General features: G+C 41.5%; 1 long non-coding RNA gene across 1 annotated transcript; it reads right to left on the reverse strand.

Annotated features, from left to right (window-relative positions):
* Positions 1–675: 675 nt before the first annotated feature.
* LOC128791833 (uncharacterized) lies at positions 676–12,999 on the reverse strand. The gene is made up of 3 exons (XR_008432169.1): positions 12,913–12,999; positions 4,369–4,563; positions 676–884 (listed from the first exon to the last, which is right to left on the reverse strand). It is a non-coding gene; the product is annotated as an uncharacterized LOC128791833 (long non-coding RNA).
* Positions 13,000–15,278: the final 2,279 nt, after the last annotated feature.

Here is a 15,278-nt window from a genome sequence, read left to right on the forward strand (position 1 = left end):
CTTGTAAAAAGAACTGTAAAGTATAGGACAATGTAAAGCAAGAAAAATAATTAGTTTGATTGCTTTATGCTTCAGTATATGTGATAATAGCAGGGTACAAAGCCATTACAGAGGTGCATGATAGCATTTAATTCTAAACACGTTATTTCTGCTTGAATGTTATTACAAGTCCTTTCTATTCCTGAAGATATTCCTCAGTCTGTTGAGGATAGATGTGAGTCTAGACTTATGTTCTGTGTCTGGCTCAGCTTGGTCTGCAATGAATCCAGCTACTTGATGTCTCTAAAAATAATACCTGTCCCTGAATATTTAAATAATTTTCTGTTGCTGAATGCAACTGCAGAGTGCCAAAGCAGAGTCTCTTATTTCCTCCAGAAAATACTGTATTTTGAGCCATATAAAGTAACAGAAACCTGCTTTTAAGTTAGTATTATGGCTGATATATATCTAGAAGCTATGTGTGCCAAGATATATTATATGTAAATATTTGTCCTGCCTGGAATGGGAGTTACTGAGGATGCCCTATTAATGATCCAGGGCAAGCCTGAACCAAATGTGATAGGTTGTTACATACACTTGAAGCAAATCCAGAAAAGTCATGACTCTTCTTTCTACTTTGCCTTTACTGGTTTTCATTTTTCTACAGTAGCCAAAAGTAAGAGTTTTCATTGCAGGAAATCTCTTTTATTCTTCTGGCTTCTGCTATAGCATATATCCATCACTCCAAGGCATCTTTTTAATTGGAGAGCTCATTATTTCAGAAATGCTGATTTGGAGCCACCTGACCTGACCCGGAAGGAAGCTGTGCTCTCTGGCTTGCAGGGGCAGCGGAGCTGGGAAGACGATTGATTCACGGGTTTTTTGGTGGCTAGACAGGAAAGATGCTGAAAGAACACAATAGATATTATGAAGCACAGTGTGTCAGATGGCTAAATACCAATGTAGATCTTCAAGATCTAGCAGTATTAAATGAAATGCTGAGTATTGCCACTGTGCTAAAACAATGTATCATGAAGTTATAAACAAAAGTATTTGAACGATTCTTCAGTGCTATTATTAATAGTAACCTGCTTCTCTAGATGAGGAGGAAACAGGCAGAGAAGCAATGAGCCTCTGACCTGGTGGGAGCATTCTTAGTCATAGTGCCAATATCATAGAATTATCAAATCACTAAGGTTGGAAAACACCTATAAAGTCATTGAGTCCAACTGTTAACCAGCACTTCTGTGTTCACCACTAAACTATGTTCCCATGTGCCACCTTCACATGGTTTTTGAATGCTTCTAGGGATGGTGACTCCACCACTGCTATCACCCTGGTATCCTATTCCAATGCTTGACAGCCCTTCCTTACAAAAATTGATGAAGACGATTTTCCTAATATCTAATCCAAACCTCCCCTGGAGGGGATTATCATTGCACACACAGCTCATTTCTTTACACGGAAAATGACTCCTTGGGTTATCATTTCCAGGTAGACATCTGATTGACTTGGAAGACAAGATTGCAATACTCCCCAAAATTTCTGTAATTACTTATAATGCAAAGCAAGATTTTTCCATGTTTTCTCTATTTATCCTGTAGGCCTAGTCTCTGTTACTCTCTTAAGTCTTGACACCCTTCTTTCTTCTTATAATGTACACTCCACTTGAAGATGTGGGAATGACTTGTTAAGAAAAGATAAAAATAAGTTGCTCTTTGTGCCATTTCAAGGACTTTTACTTTAGATTTGGCGATGACTCTGCCATTTGGCTCACCTCATTTTTTTTCCCCATCTGCCTTTGTATTTCTTCAGCCGAATGGGATATTGACACTGTCACTAATCATCATCTTCTGTTCTGACCATGAAGTGTTCTAATAAAGTATAAGAACTTGGTCTCCTTTGAGTAATTGTTCCAGTCCTGTAAGCTGCTTTGGATAAACACATCTCAGTGTCAATTCTTACCTTTATTTTGAGTGTTGAGTATAAAGCAGTTGAGGCTGATTACATTTTAAGTGGTTTAATTTCTTAGTGGGAGGAGTCTTGACTGTGTAAATATTTTATAGGAGCTAAATACTGAGCCGAGCTGGGCAGCTACAGCTTAATTATCTTAAAAAAAAGGTAGTTTAATTCTCTTGAAAAAAGGGTTGAAGTGGTTTTCCTGAAAATACTTCACACCTTAAACATGAAACATTTGTATCTAGAGAAGACTGATAGTATGTGGCAACCCTCATTCAAAGCTGCTGTTATTCTCTCTTCCTGGCGTGTTGTATTTTATCTAGCGCTCTCGCTGAACATGGTTGATCATGACAGGGAGTAGGAGAAAGTTTTCATTCAATAAACCTATCTATTAAAAGGACCTCAAGAGAAAAATCTATCAAAAAAGGCTTTGAAATAATACAGCAGCAAATGTGTTCATGCTGCTGCACAAAAATTTTGATTAGTGGTGGGCCATGCTCCAAAATTGACCCTATCATCCTGGTCCATGCTTCAGCCCTGTCAGCTGCCATAGCAGTATGGACTTCAAGGCCATAAGGGACAGAGCCTGTCTGTCTCTGGACTATGTGCCTCTGGGGACTGGTGCTGACACTGCAGGACCTGGGCACGCTGCTCTGCTCCTGTAATTATGCAACGCTCAGCACCAGCGTGAATCCTCTGCTGCAATTTCAGGGCATATGCACGTGAAATTGGCTAGAGCAATGGAAGGGGAAATGGCCTGAGATATTGAGCTATTCCTTTCCTAAATAATTAAACTTTTAAATTTTCTTCTGGTTTCAGCTGGACTGAAATATCACAAATAGTGAAATTCAGGTAAAATACATTAACTGAAATTCACAAGTACAACTCAGCTTTAGCAGTTGCTGTTTGATTGTTGCTGAAGAAGCAAGTTTCCCCAAGATAACTCTGTTCAGACTCATATATAATTGCAATAATTTGAAGATCTGCCAGTTAGTACACCAGGGTATTTCACTGAGTAGTCACAGCCATGGATTTGTTTGTCAGTTCAAAAATATTATTTGTCATAAGCCATTAAGGTTTCTAGATTAAGCTAAACCAAGTTTGTTTGTTTGTTTTTTTTTGGTTTTGTTTGTTTGCTTGTTTGTTTTGTATGATGAGTAAAATATTGCTAAGAGAATGTAAAGGCCTTTTAATGAAGGTGGTCTGAGAGAGAAAAATGATGGCAGGAATAAAACATACAGTGTAAGCACATAATCTCTGGTGCACATACTGCTTTTTGGGAAGCCAGGCTTACTGGTAAGCTTCAGATACTTTCCCATGCTTTGGAGATTCAGAGGTGCAGTAAATCCAATTTTGCTGTGCAGCTGAACAAGGTTTACAATGGCTTTGTGTCATTGGAGTGGAGCAAACCCCCCAGACCTTAGACATGAGTGTGGCCTGTATATGTCAGAGAGAGAAAGGACATGAATCAATAGTAATCCCCAAAACCTTTGCTCAGTTCATGTGGATCCAAGGCTGCAAAAGTGTATGTGTGTGGTTGCACACTCCCATGGATGGATAAATCTGTGACAGCACATATTAAATGCATGGTTCCGTGTTTGTCCCAGCGTGCCTATTTTGTGGATGTTTTCTACTTTGGGTTATTTCACCAGGCTACTGAAGCAACAACAGCTGTTTTTTAAAACTATGAAAAATTGCAGTTTTTTTATTACAGCCCTGTAAGGCATTGTATTCAAAGAGTGTGTGAGGTAATCTCATCAGTCTTTTTGTCTCTGTTAGTTGCAACAAAGTAATTTTCTCGGTTTTTTTCCTCCTGCTTCCTCTCTATGCACTTTTGCTTTATTTTCCAAATTATGACTCTCCATGTGTGGAGTGTAATTTTTTTCCTGAAATGTAACTCAAATTTTATGGATATTAGTTACCCTATCAAATTGGCTAAGGACTGTTAGGCAATATCAGAGACTATAATAGCAGTAAATCTTTATCTCTACTTCTAATATGTAGAAAACTAAACCCCATAAACTTTTTAAATGTTTGCGGTAAAAGAAGTGGTGATGTTACTGACAGTTTTATAATGTTTATGTAAATGTTTCCATACTCATGGCAGAATAAAACCAATGAGTTAGAGACTTAAGTGGAACATATTAAGACTGCTTATTGAATGAAATGTCCTGAATTGTAGTTGAGCACAAGGAACGTAAGATTATGGGTGCCCAATGAATAATTTGTTGTATTTTTTTAACAGGTCCCTTGTGGCCAAACCTTTGAGACAGATGTACTTACACGTTACTTCTAGGTATTGAGTAGACTCCTAGGTATTAAAGAGACTTGAAAGTCTCTTTAACTTAAAAAAAAAAAAAAAAATAAATTACCCACAAGTTTTTTTTTTACCATGAGATTAGATGAAAGAATCAAATGAAGGTTTAATACCTAACTCTTCCCCGATCCATGGTGTGCTTGTACGTCAGTCACTACTTCCAGCTGTGGGTTCAGTCACCTTGCTGGCTTTTGGAATCACAGCAAATTCTACTTCCTGGCCAGCTTTTCTTCCTGCATCCACACAGTCCTGCCTCACTTGGTCTCATGGTCCTCCTTAGAATTTCTGTCCATCCTTGCTGAGAATTTCTGTGCAAAAAAGGGTCATTTAATGAAAAAGGCACTTCTCCACTCTGCTTGAAGATAAAGATCAGTTCAAAAAGCTATTTTCAGCTCACTTGAGATTTTGATCCTGGCCAAGCAGCCAGTCTTACAGCCTGAAAATACATGCATTGGAGGTTAACATCTAGAACATGAAGAAATTAATAAAAACACCCCTAAATATGTTTGTTTTTCCCATTGGCAACCTGCATCAGAGGGGATACTTTGCATTTCCCAGTTCAGCTCAGTATTATTCCCTGGACACAGGCGATAAAGACATTGACCTTAATGATTACCTCTTTTCCTCTTGATGGATTATCCCCACTTTATAACCACTCTCAACTTTTTGAGTCTTCAAGAGTCTTGACAGGGTTAGTTTCTTATCTCAATTATTCCTTTAAGTAGAGGAAGGCTGCATCTTATCAGAGTAGAAGTAGTTTCTGCTCCATATAGATTTAAACATGTTTTTTCTAGCAGGACTGGTTACAAAACAACTTTCTGCTCCAGTGACATTTAAAGGTCTCTCTTCATCCTTTGCTGGCTTCAGGCTCTGAGGACTGCAGTGAACTTTACATTTGCTAAACTGTATGTGTATGTTAAAACTTCAGATGAAGCCATCTAGCCCATCTAATTGGTCATAAATTCTGTTGTCTCTTTAATGAGATTAGCCATGTTCTTGCCCACCATGGCTGCCTGTGACAGCTGGTTTGGGATGCTGAGTTCTCAGTCTTTTCTTCCATACCACAGTATTGGAAAGTTGCTCAGGTGTGCCATCAATGTAGCACTAATAAAATGAACTGTAGCAATTCACCTCTGTTTACAGATGCTGTTTCCTCAATTCTTTCAGAACTGGTGACCAGTATAGAAATATGTTAGGAAAAAAACCACCTATTAGTCATTTGCCATGGGACATATGGCCATGCTAAGGTTTGGTGCTCTCTTGTTCAGTGTCCCATAATGCAGTATGGAAGTTGCAGGCCAAGTTTATTAATAATGTACTGATATGTAAACAAGAGCATATGTGAAGCACTCAGCTACAATAGCTGCAAATCAGGTAGTACTTTGGGGTCCTGGCAAGCTACTAGTCAAGCTATTTGTATTAATTGGGTACATTTCAAACTATCCACTTCCATTTTCCAGCAAGTGCACAGAGGTAATGTTATGATGCAAAGTGTTTCTAATTTTGTACTTAGCTTAAATAGATGAGTTAATTTATTTTAAAATCTTAGCAACCATGCAGAACTCTTCTTCTGGATTGAAAGCACATGTGAAACACCTAATTTTTATGTTCTTTATCTAAAATGTCATTCTACTAAATTGTGTTGTGAAAGGTGTGCAAAAAGCACATGATGGTTGTCAGAGTTCAGAAAACTATTTTGTCAGAGTTTAGAAAACTATTTTCTAAAATTGCTTCCTCTCAGAGAATGATTTATTATTTAATTTTCACAACAGCAGTTATGGTGGTAGAAAAGATTATTTTGAATTACTTTTTTCATCTGACATAACCTCATTACAGCTTCAAGCTTTGCCAAATCTAGAACCAGTATTCACACCTTTTTCCTGCCCTGGAGCTCTCCAGAGATCTCTAACCTGTGCTATTTTAACCTCCTGCTTTCAGTGATTTTATACAATTTTGAAAGTATAAAAACCTCCTCTAGGTGGAAGGTATCAGCTTAAATTACAGCTCACTTGGCTTGCAAGAGAGAGTGATGGGAAAACTGGAACAAAAATATTGTATAATGCTGCTGCCTTTCATCCAGGGTAATCCAAAATGAAATCCAGAACCTACTGAAGCACATGGCGGGAAGGTAGTCACTAGATACTGCCAAGCATCTGCAGTCATATTGATCTGATCTGATCTCTCTGAATTTTGGCTGAAGGTTCAATGCTGTTTAGTTCGTGGTATGTGTATATGTTCCTCCTGTCAACAGTGAGTCATGTCCTATCTCCTTGTAGGCTCCCATGCTATGAAGGATTTCAGCTCACCACAGCAGTGAGCCAGCGCTCAGTGCTTGTGTGCTGTGGCATGTCCTTCTATCCCAGAAAAGCCCAGATGCAAATTTGTCCATGGTGGATTTCTCTACAGCAAGTTTGTTCTTCCATGTTTTATTTTACCAGGTCTTTTTAGCTGAATGTGCACCTTCACCATTAGAGGTAAAAGCCACCTTATTGTCTTAAGGAAAAGAAAACTTTTGAATTCTGACTTGCCTGTAGAGGACTTGGCAGTATTCTAACTGAAACTGACCCCTTTGTCTCTCACCTTCCTTTGCTCAATTTGAACTGCTTTTTGCTTGGCTTGTAAGCTTTTGAGGAAGAAAGTTATCTTTTTCCTCAGCTTTTGCATGAGGGTATCACAATGATATTGTTCAGTGGTAAGATAATACAAATGTAATAAAAATGCTAATTAACTGCATGCTAGGGAAAGTTCATTGTATGTACTAAAAGTGTTTTCTAGGGATTAAAAAAAGAGCTTTCTCTTCTGCAACTGGGAGTTTCTAACAAGAGTTAAGTATCACCCTATCTCTGCCCTAATCTTAGAATTACTGAACCAATAAGATTGGAAAAGACCTCTAAGATCATCAAGTCTGACTATCAAACCACCTTGGCACTGCCAAGGCCACCACTAAACCATTTCCTCAAGTGCCACATCTGCATGTCCAGGAATGGTGACTCCACCACTGCCCTGTTCCAGTGCTTTAAAACCCTTGCCATGAAAAGATTTTCTTTAATATGCAACCTAAACATCCTCTGGCACAACTTGGGGCTGTTTCCTCTACATTCTGCTGTTTGTTGCCTGGATTAGCCCCTACCTGGTTCCAGCCTCCTGTGAGGCAGTTGTAGAAAGCAAAATCCCCCCGCCCCGAGCCTCCTTTTCTTAGCTCAGCATAGAGAAATATTGTAAAAAATCAAAGGAAATCCAGGACTTCATAAAAATAATTATAGCCTATTGTAGTGCTTTTTCAAGACATTTGTAGCATGAAAGAAAAGAATGATCATAAGGTGAAATTAAAATATTTTTGGTAAGCATGAAGGTTTGAAGGGAAAGCAGCTTATGAAAAAATGGTATTAAGCTCCAGACTGTATATTAAATATTTTTGAAGAATATCCACTGGAACTGAAAGATTTAAATGTGCCATCAGGAAAATGAGACTCTAGATTCATATATTTCAAAGCTGCAAAATTAACAGGTTTTTGGTGATGTTCAAAGAGATTCATTGTGGGTGAGTTGAAAAGAGTGTACAAAATCAGTAATATTTTAATAAAAAGCTTTAGCCTATTAGACATTATGGAAAACTCAGCTTGGATCTTACTCTCTGTTTTATAACTTTCATATTCTTAGAAACTTGTCCTTTTGATCTAAATTTTTGGCTTGACAGTTCTGACACTAAAGGCCTATGGCTGTTCAGCAAGAATCACTTTGGACACAGGAGAGTCAAGGTAAGTGTTGCAAAGCAAACATCCAGCCTCAGAAAGAACTTACTGTAAGAGGCAAAGCAACCAATGCATTATTAAAAAAAAACAGACCAAGCAAATAGTTGCATTATTGCAGTTGACTTAGTTGCCTGCACAAGATATTTGGAACAAAGCAACCACTTCCAAACTTGTGGTTTTTTAATAAATGGGTCAAGAAATGGTATTTAAAGGGGACAGTTCAGGGAGGAAAAACACTTTAAACTTACCTACATGTTTTGATCCACTGGCACATTTCACTGAATGGTGCAATGTGCAAACCAGAGTAGAAGAGCGTGAGAAAAATTTTCTACTGTATTTAAAAGAATAAAACTTGGAGATAATGTGGCCTTAACTTATTTGCAAAATTAATATTTCTGCATTAAAATTTTAAATATTCACTAAATAATTAAATGCTTTCTAAACAGAATTGCTTAAACTTTCAGGGATCTTACAGTCCTAAGCATCAATTGAGGGAAAAATGCCTTGTAAAAGGTGTAAATGAAAGGACAATATTTGAATTTTAATAAAATACCCATATGTAAAGAAGAAATTAAAATCATTGTTAAAATGACTGCTAGATAATTCATGTCACTAGAGGAATGAGGAAGCATTTTAAACAAATCTCAATGTTGGAGAAACGTAACTCTGTCATACAACTTCACATTAAAGCAAGTGTGTGGTGTTAGGAACAGTAGCCTGCAATTACCAGTAAACAACTGAACAAAATGGAATATTATTGCCTTGGGTGCCTACGAATTTTCAGAAGTTTTGGAAATCCATCTAGACAACTCTGCATGTTTGTAGAGAGTGACACAAGCTTGACTGGTAAGACCTATGAGTGTATGATCCTCATCAGCAGTATGTTGGTTTTTACTTCATTTCAGTCATAGATGGGTTTGTAAAGATCGCTGGCTTCAGGCTGGATGACCTGTGTGCATTGCTGAATCATACCGTGTAACTCCCTGTAATCCTTTTATTTGTAACGATGAGCTTTCGTCACTAGATTCAAAAGTGGTTTGAATAGTTGCTCGGTAATTTTTAATAAATGTCATGTTCTTAGAAATAAAAATTATTACTTTAGGAAGATAAATTCCTCATTTAGGAAGATAGTCTGCAGGAACATGACTGAGAATGATTGCAGTATATTTAAGAATTGGAGGAGAATTAAGACAGTGAAGTCTGGCCTTAGTCACAATACTATGAGAGTGTTGGGACCTAAAGACACTAGTGAGAATTACACTCTGATTCAACAATGAACACAGGTCATCCAGCCTGAAGCCAGGGATCTTTACAAACCTACCTATGAATGAAATGAAGTATAGACCTACATACTGCTGATTAAGATCATACACTCAAAGGTCTTACCAATCAGGCTTTTGTCACTCTCTACAGACATGCCTATGTCTAGATGGATTTCCAAAAATTCTGAAAATTCATAGGCACCCAAGGCAATAATATTCCATTTTGTTACTAAGTGTAACTTCCTTTTTATTAAGGCATCACATTATTAATGCTTAAAACTCTTGAAAACCTAAAAAAGACAACCATTATGTTTATTGTTTCCTGGAGGTTATTCTCACTTGTTCAGTACAAAATTACAAAAAGAAAATTAATTTCAGTCTCTTTTTTTAATGCAATCAGTCAAATCCTATAGCAGTAGTACATAGGAACCTAAGAGGAACTGCTCTGTCTTTAAAGTATTAATCCACTTTTAATGTATAGCTCAAATACTGCTGTCACAGGAAATTCCTGAGGAATTATGTGAATGGAATCAAGAAATGCTAAATTGAAAACTGTGCATATGATATGTTAATTTAGGAAAATAGTCTGCAGGAACATGACTGAGAAAGATTGCAGTATATTTAAGGGTAGGATTGAAGGAGAATTAAGACAATGAAGTCTGGCCTTAGTGACAATACTGTGAGAGTTGCAGGGACCTAGCAGACACTTTTCTGAGGAACAAATCTCTTGTGAGTTTGGAACCCTCTTTCTGGATGGAGGGAGAGGATAGGCTGTGAATGCTGCTGGAAAGGGGGAATGCTCATGGAAAAGGAGATGTTTGCTGTGCAGGTGTGTCCTTCAGGAGCCAGCTGGGCTGCTGGAGGAATTGATTTCCCATTGGCTCAACTGGGTCTCATATCAACATGTCCCAGCTACACATGGTCAGGGACTGTGCTGAACCACAGCTCTGGCTCCTGGGGCTTTTGGCTCTGTTGCAAACTGCTGATGAGATAGTGATTACTTTTGTGAGGGAACTAGGAAATATATAGCTTTTATTCCAAATCAGAGTCAAGCCAAGTCTCCAATTGCTCTTTGAAATACAAAGCTCTGGCCTGGAAAATGCATATTAGTGGAACTCCCTTTTTTGACCTGTACTGTTCTGATTCAGGGTTGTGGCAGCCCTGCAGATAACTCAAGTGTTTTGCCCTTCTCCAACAGTGGCCTGTTTTCAAGTTGGTGCAGGGCTGTTTAGGGCAATTACAGCAGCCAGTCTCTCTGCCTGCCCCTTTTGAAGAGGCAATGGAAAGCCAAAAGCATCTGCTGTTTGGGGAGTCTCAAGAAGCAGGTCTGGAGTGAATCCAGAGAAGTCTAGGGCTGGGATCACAAAATAGAAAAGCAATAATTCCAGGGATTAGCATTTTGCTAGTGGAGGATCTGGGCTTTATTGCTGTTGGCCTGAAGCCCTGTATGGTAACAAAGTCTTGCTGTTCATGAGCTGCCCAGGCTGTGCAGAGCAGGACAGCTCAGTGCAGATTCAGAAACAGTTCAGTGACAATCATTAGAAGAGAAGGACCAAAACCTTTTATTCCATTTCTTTTTTTAGCCTCCAGTGACCTTTATGGTATGCATCAATCATAATCCTGCCCAAACTACCCCCAAAGTACTTGATAGAAAGGGTGACTTTGGAAAATTCAAGCTAATTAAAGAGCTGCTTTGATAAGGTGTTTTGGAAAAACTTTTTGTAGAGACCTAAAGTTTTTCCAACACAAATGGCCGTGGAAAGGAAACTAAGACAAAAACTTTTCTCTTTACCCCAAGAACTGGCAAGAGGAAAGAAACAGATGTTGAGATAAAAACAGCAGCTGCAAAGTTATTGCTTTGCTGAGTAGCAAGGAGTTATTGAGGAATGATAAGCATTTACTACACTGTTTAGGGAAGTGACAATGCTCAGTTGAAGTCACCTGAATAGCCAAACAAGTAATATCCAGCACCCTGATAACACCAAAGACAGAATGTTAGAAAGGGGGAAAGAGCTGGGTAATGGAGTTAAAGGAGCTGGTATGCAGTCTCAGAAAAATAGTCTGCTGCTTCGAATAATACAACCAATGCAGCTTCGCTGGCTGCAAAAGGGACTGCAAATTAACCTGAAGTAGTGAAGAGTAAAAATAGTCTGGGAAGTTAATGGGTCACTGCTCAATTAGAGGAAACAACTGTGTAACCATTAACACTGCAAGTCAGGGGGGGACAGTAAACAACTGAGCAAAATGTGGGAACGGATAAAAGTATTTGAGTGTAAATAATAAGGAAATGCTAGTGGTTCTCAGTTTGAATAAAAATAATGGCCTTAACCAAGCCAAAGTGCTCACATGTATAGATGAAGCTGTTGACAAAAGGTTTCTGCAGCAGGGGTTGAATTTCTGCAGATGGCCCTCTGTATCTCTAATAAAAGACACAAAATCACAGCCAATAACAAATAATTGGAAGACATAATCCTGAGAATTAAATGTCAAATGGCAGCGGAAATGTTAACATGGGAGGGAAAAATATAAGTAAACATATAAGTGAGATAAAAAACTCTCCCTTCATGAGGGGAAAAGGCAATTATAAGTGAAGGGCAAATACTCTCATATTAGATATCTAATTGAGATTATTTATCACTGCTGATTAGAAACAGGGATGCGCATATCAATATTTCTCTAAAGGGGCCTATGGCCCTGAGTGGCCAGCTGCCTCCAAAAAATCCAAACAACCAAGGATATGTCCCAGACCCACCCTGCCCCCCCCTCAAACCTGTGCTGCCCGGAGAGTCCCAAGGGAACCCTACAAACTGATGTCAGGAACCTGGGCTGGCCACTTTTCTTTCCCAGGGAAAATGGCCGGTCTTTGTCTCCAGGGGCCACTGGCACTGAGTGGCCGGCTGCCTCAAAAAAATCCGAACGATCAAGGATATGTCCCAGACCCAGGCTGCCCCCAGCTCAAACCTGTGCTGCCCGGAGAGTCCCAAGGGAACCCTACAAACTGACATCAGGAACCTGGGCTGCTGAGTTTGCTTTCACAACGTTGGTATCTCTCGTTTGTGACCAGGGCCCAGCACTCCCCCTGGGTCGTCAGGCCCCAAGTGTCCTTTTGCCTCCTCCGTTTTGAAACCGCGCAGGATTTTTCCGAGACCCCATCTGCCACCCCCAAATACTCAGGGGATTTTTTTTTTTTTTCCCCGAATGCCTCTTGGAAACTGACTGTACAAAACTTGGCGCTTGATTTTTTCTGTGCTGGATTTCTCCTCGAGAAAGCTGCCAGCATGTAGCCCTTACCACAACCACTTCGCTGGGCCCAGAAATCACAACCTTCAGACCTGCAGCATGGGACCCTGCCCACTGCCCCTCCACTGGCACCTTTCCAAAGCATTGCACTACATTCCAGTAATACTCTGCATTTCCAGCGGGCAGCCTGTCTGACCCTCATCCTGACCCTAAAAATGCACTAAGGAATTCTAAAACAGCCCTTAGGAAGGTGTAACAATACCCTAAAAGACACCAGAAAAGTCCTAAAAAGCCTTCCAAAATCCCCTACATATTCCTAATAGTCCTGCAAAAACACTCAAGGAAACCTGCTCAGCCTCCAAACCCTTCCTGTTGCTCTCTAGCCCACAGATGTCATCCCTACCTTTTTGCAGTGGGTCCCGTTGTCCTCTGAGGGTTCTGTTGTTGTCCTGGTGTGAGGGTCGCTGCCTTGTCCCAGCGGGAGGATTCCCGTGTGCTCTCGCTGTTAGGGTTGCTGTGTGGTGCTGCTGCTGGCAGGGCTGAAAAGGGAAAGGCTGTTGTTAGGGGGGCTGCTTAGGCTGAGGTTAGGGCTGGGGGGAGAGGTGGTGCTCCTGTACCCTAACTTGCCTCCTAAGCTGTACCCTGTATCCCTGATCTCCACTGCACTGTCCAGCCCTCAAGCCCTTGTCCTTTACCCCTCAACTCTCCCTCTGCCCCCCAGCCCTCAGGCTCTGTGTGTCACCCTCGAGCCCCCCCTTTGCCCCTCAAGCCCCCTCTCAGCTGCCCCTCAGCTCCTGTGTGTCACCCTTAATCCCTCTCCTTTGCCCCTCAGCCCCCAGCTTCTCTGAGGCACCCTCCAGCTGCCCCTGCCCCCCTCAGCATCTCTCTGTCACCCACTGTCCCCTCTCCCTGTGCCTCCCTCAGCTCCCAGCCTGTCACCCTCAAGCCCCCACAGTGCCCCTCAGCCTCTATGTGCTGTGCCATGAAAAACCATAAAAATTCCCTAAAAAATCCTCATCTTCAAAATGTCCTAAAAGCCCCACAAAAACATAATAATAGCCTCAGAATACCCTTAAAATACAATAAAAATACCCTACTTTTAAAAAAACCCTAAAACACACCTAAATATCGCAAAAAAACCTTTAAAAATCCCTCAATATTCCTAAAAGAGCTCTAAAAATACCCCAAAAATCCTTAAAATGCCCTGATAATACCCTAAAAAAACCTAAAAGTTCCCTCAAAAGACCTAAAAATACCCTAGTGCTAATAGTCCTCCATGTACCCTCAATAGTCCTAAAAAAGCCCCAAGAACACCCAAAAAAACTCCCCTAAAAATTCTAATTAGTAGTAAGAAAGCCCTTAAAACACCCTAAAAAAATCTTTTAAAAGCCCTGAAAAGGGCCTAAAAGTATCCTAAATAGTCACAGAAAATTCCTCAAATGCTCCTGTGAAAATAACCCTAAAATATCCTTTAAAAGCCCTGAAAAAAACCCTAAAATGTGCTCAGTCCCCAGCCCCTACCAGTCACTCTCTAGCCAGCAAACATCATCCCTACCTTTTCATTAGGGTCACAGCCTGCAGCTGCTGGGAGGGTTCTGGGGCTGGCCCAGCACTAGGGTCACTGCCTGCAGCTGCTGTTGAGGAACACTGGTGTTCTAGGGGTGTGTTTAGGGTGAGCTTAGGGTTGGGGTGAGGGCTGCTGCTGTACCCTAACCCTTCCTGGTACCCTGTGTCCTGTCCTTTGTACCCCTAACCCTCAGGGTCAGCTCTCCACCTGTCAAGTCCCCCCCTCTTTGCCCCTCAGCCCGCAATGTCTGTGTGTCACCCCAAGCCCCCCGACACTGTCCTGTGGCCCCCTAACCTCCACTGTGTACTTTCCACCCTTGTAGGGGTGGGTTTAAGGGTGAGGTTAAGGGTGCTGTGAGGGCTGGTTCACCTGTCACCCTCAGGCACCCCCCCACTTTGTCCCTCAGGACAGCCCCTGCCTCTCAGCCTCCTTGTGTCACCCTCAGGTTCCCACGGCAGCCTCTCAGCATCTCCGTGCCACCCTGGAGCCCCCCTTTTTAACTCCTAAAGACCCCTTCTGCCTCTCAGCTGCCCCCATGTTCTGTGTCTCTGCCCCCTCCCCTCAGCCCCAGGTGCCTTTGTGACACCGCGCAGCCCACAGACGTTGTCCCTGCCTGGTTTTTTTTGGGTGTTGTCCAGCTGCGAGGGCCGCACTATCCCCACGAGTCCGGGCTCCCGTGTCCTGCTGCAGGGAGTCACACCTGGGCGGTGGGAGGAGTGAGGGATGGGGCAGGGGTGGCATGGGGAGGGGTAAAGGGTGGAGAGAGACTGGGGAAGGGGTGGGCTGGAAGTACAAGTAGGGGTGAGGGGTGGAGACTAGGAAACAGCAGAAAAGGGCAGGGGGGAAGAGGGACATTTGGAGGGGGCACACCACATATCCCAGACCAAAGCTGAAGCAAAATACAATTTTAGTTGCCAGGGCAATGCCAAACGCCACCTGCAAACTGACATCAGGAACCTGGGCTGGCTACTTTTCTTTCACAGCAAAAAGGGTCCGTCTTTGTCTCCTGGGGCCTGTGGCCCTGAGTGTCTGGACACCTCCAAAAATCCGAATAAACGAGGATGTCTCCCAGACCCAAGCTGCCCCCACCTCAAACCTGTGCTGCTCTGACAGTCCCAAGGGAACCCTACAAACTGACATCAGGAACCTGGGCTGGCCACTTTTCTTTCCCAGGGAAAAGGGCCAGTCTTTTTCACCAGGGG

This window comes from Vidua chalybeata, chromosome 8 (genome assembly GCF_026979565.1).
Source record: "Vidua chalybeata isolate OUT-0048 chromosome 8, bVidCha1 merged haplotype, whole genome shotgun sequence".
Lineage (NCBI taxonomy): Eukaryota > Metazoa > Chordata > Aves > Passeriformes > Viduidae > Vidua > Vidua chalybeata.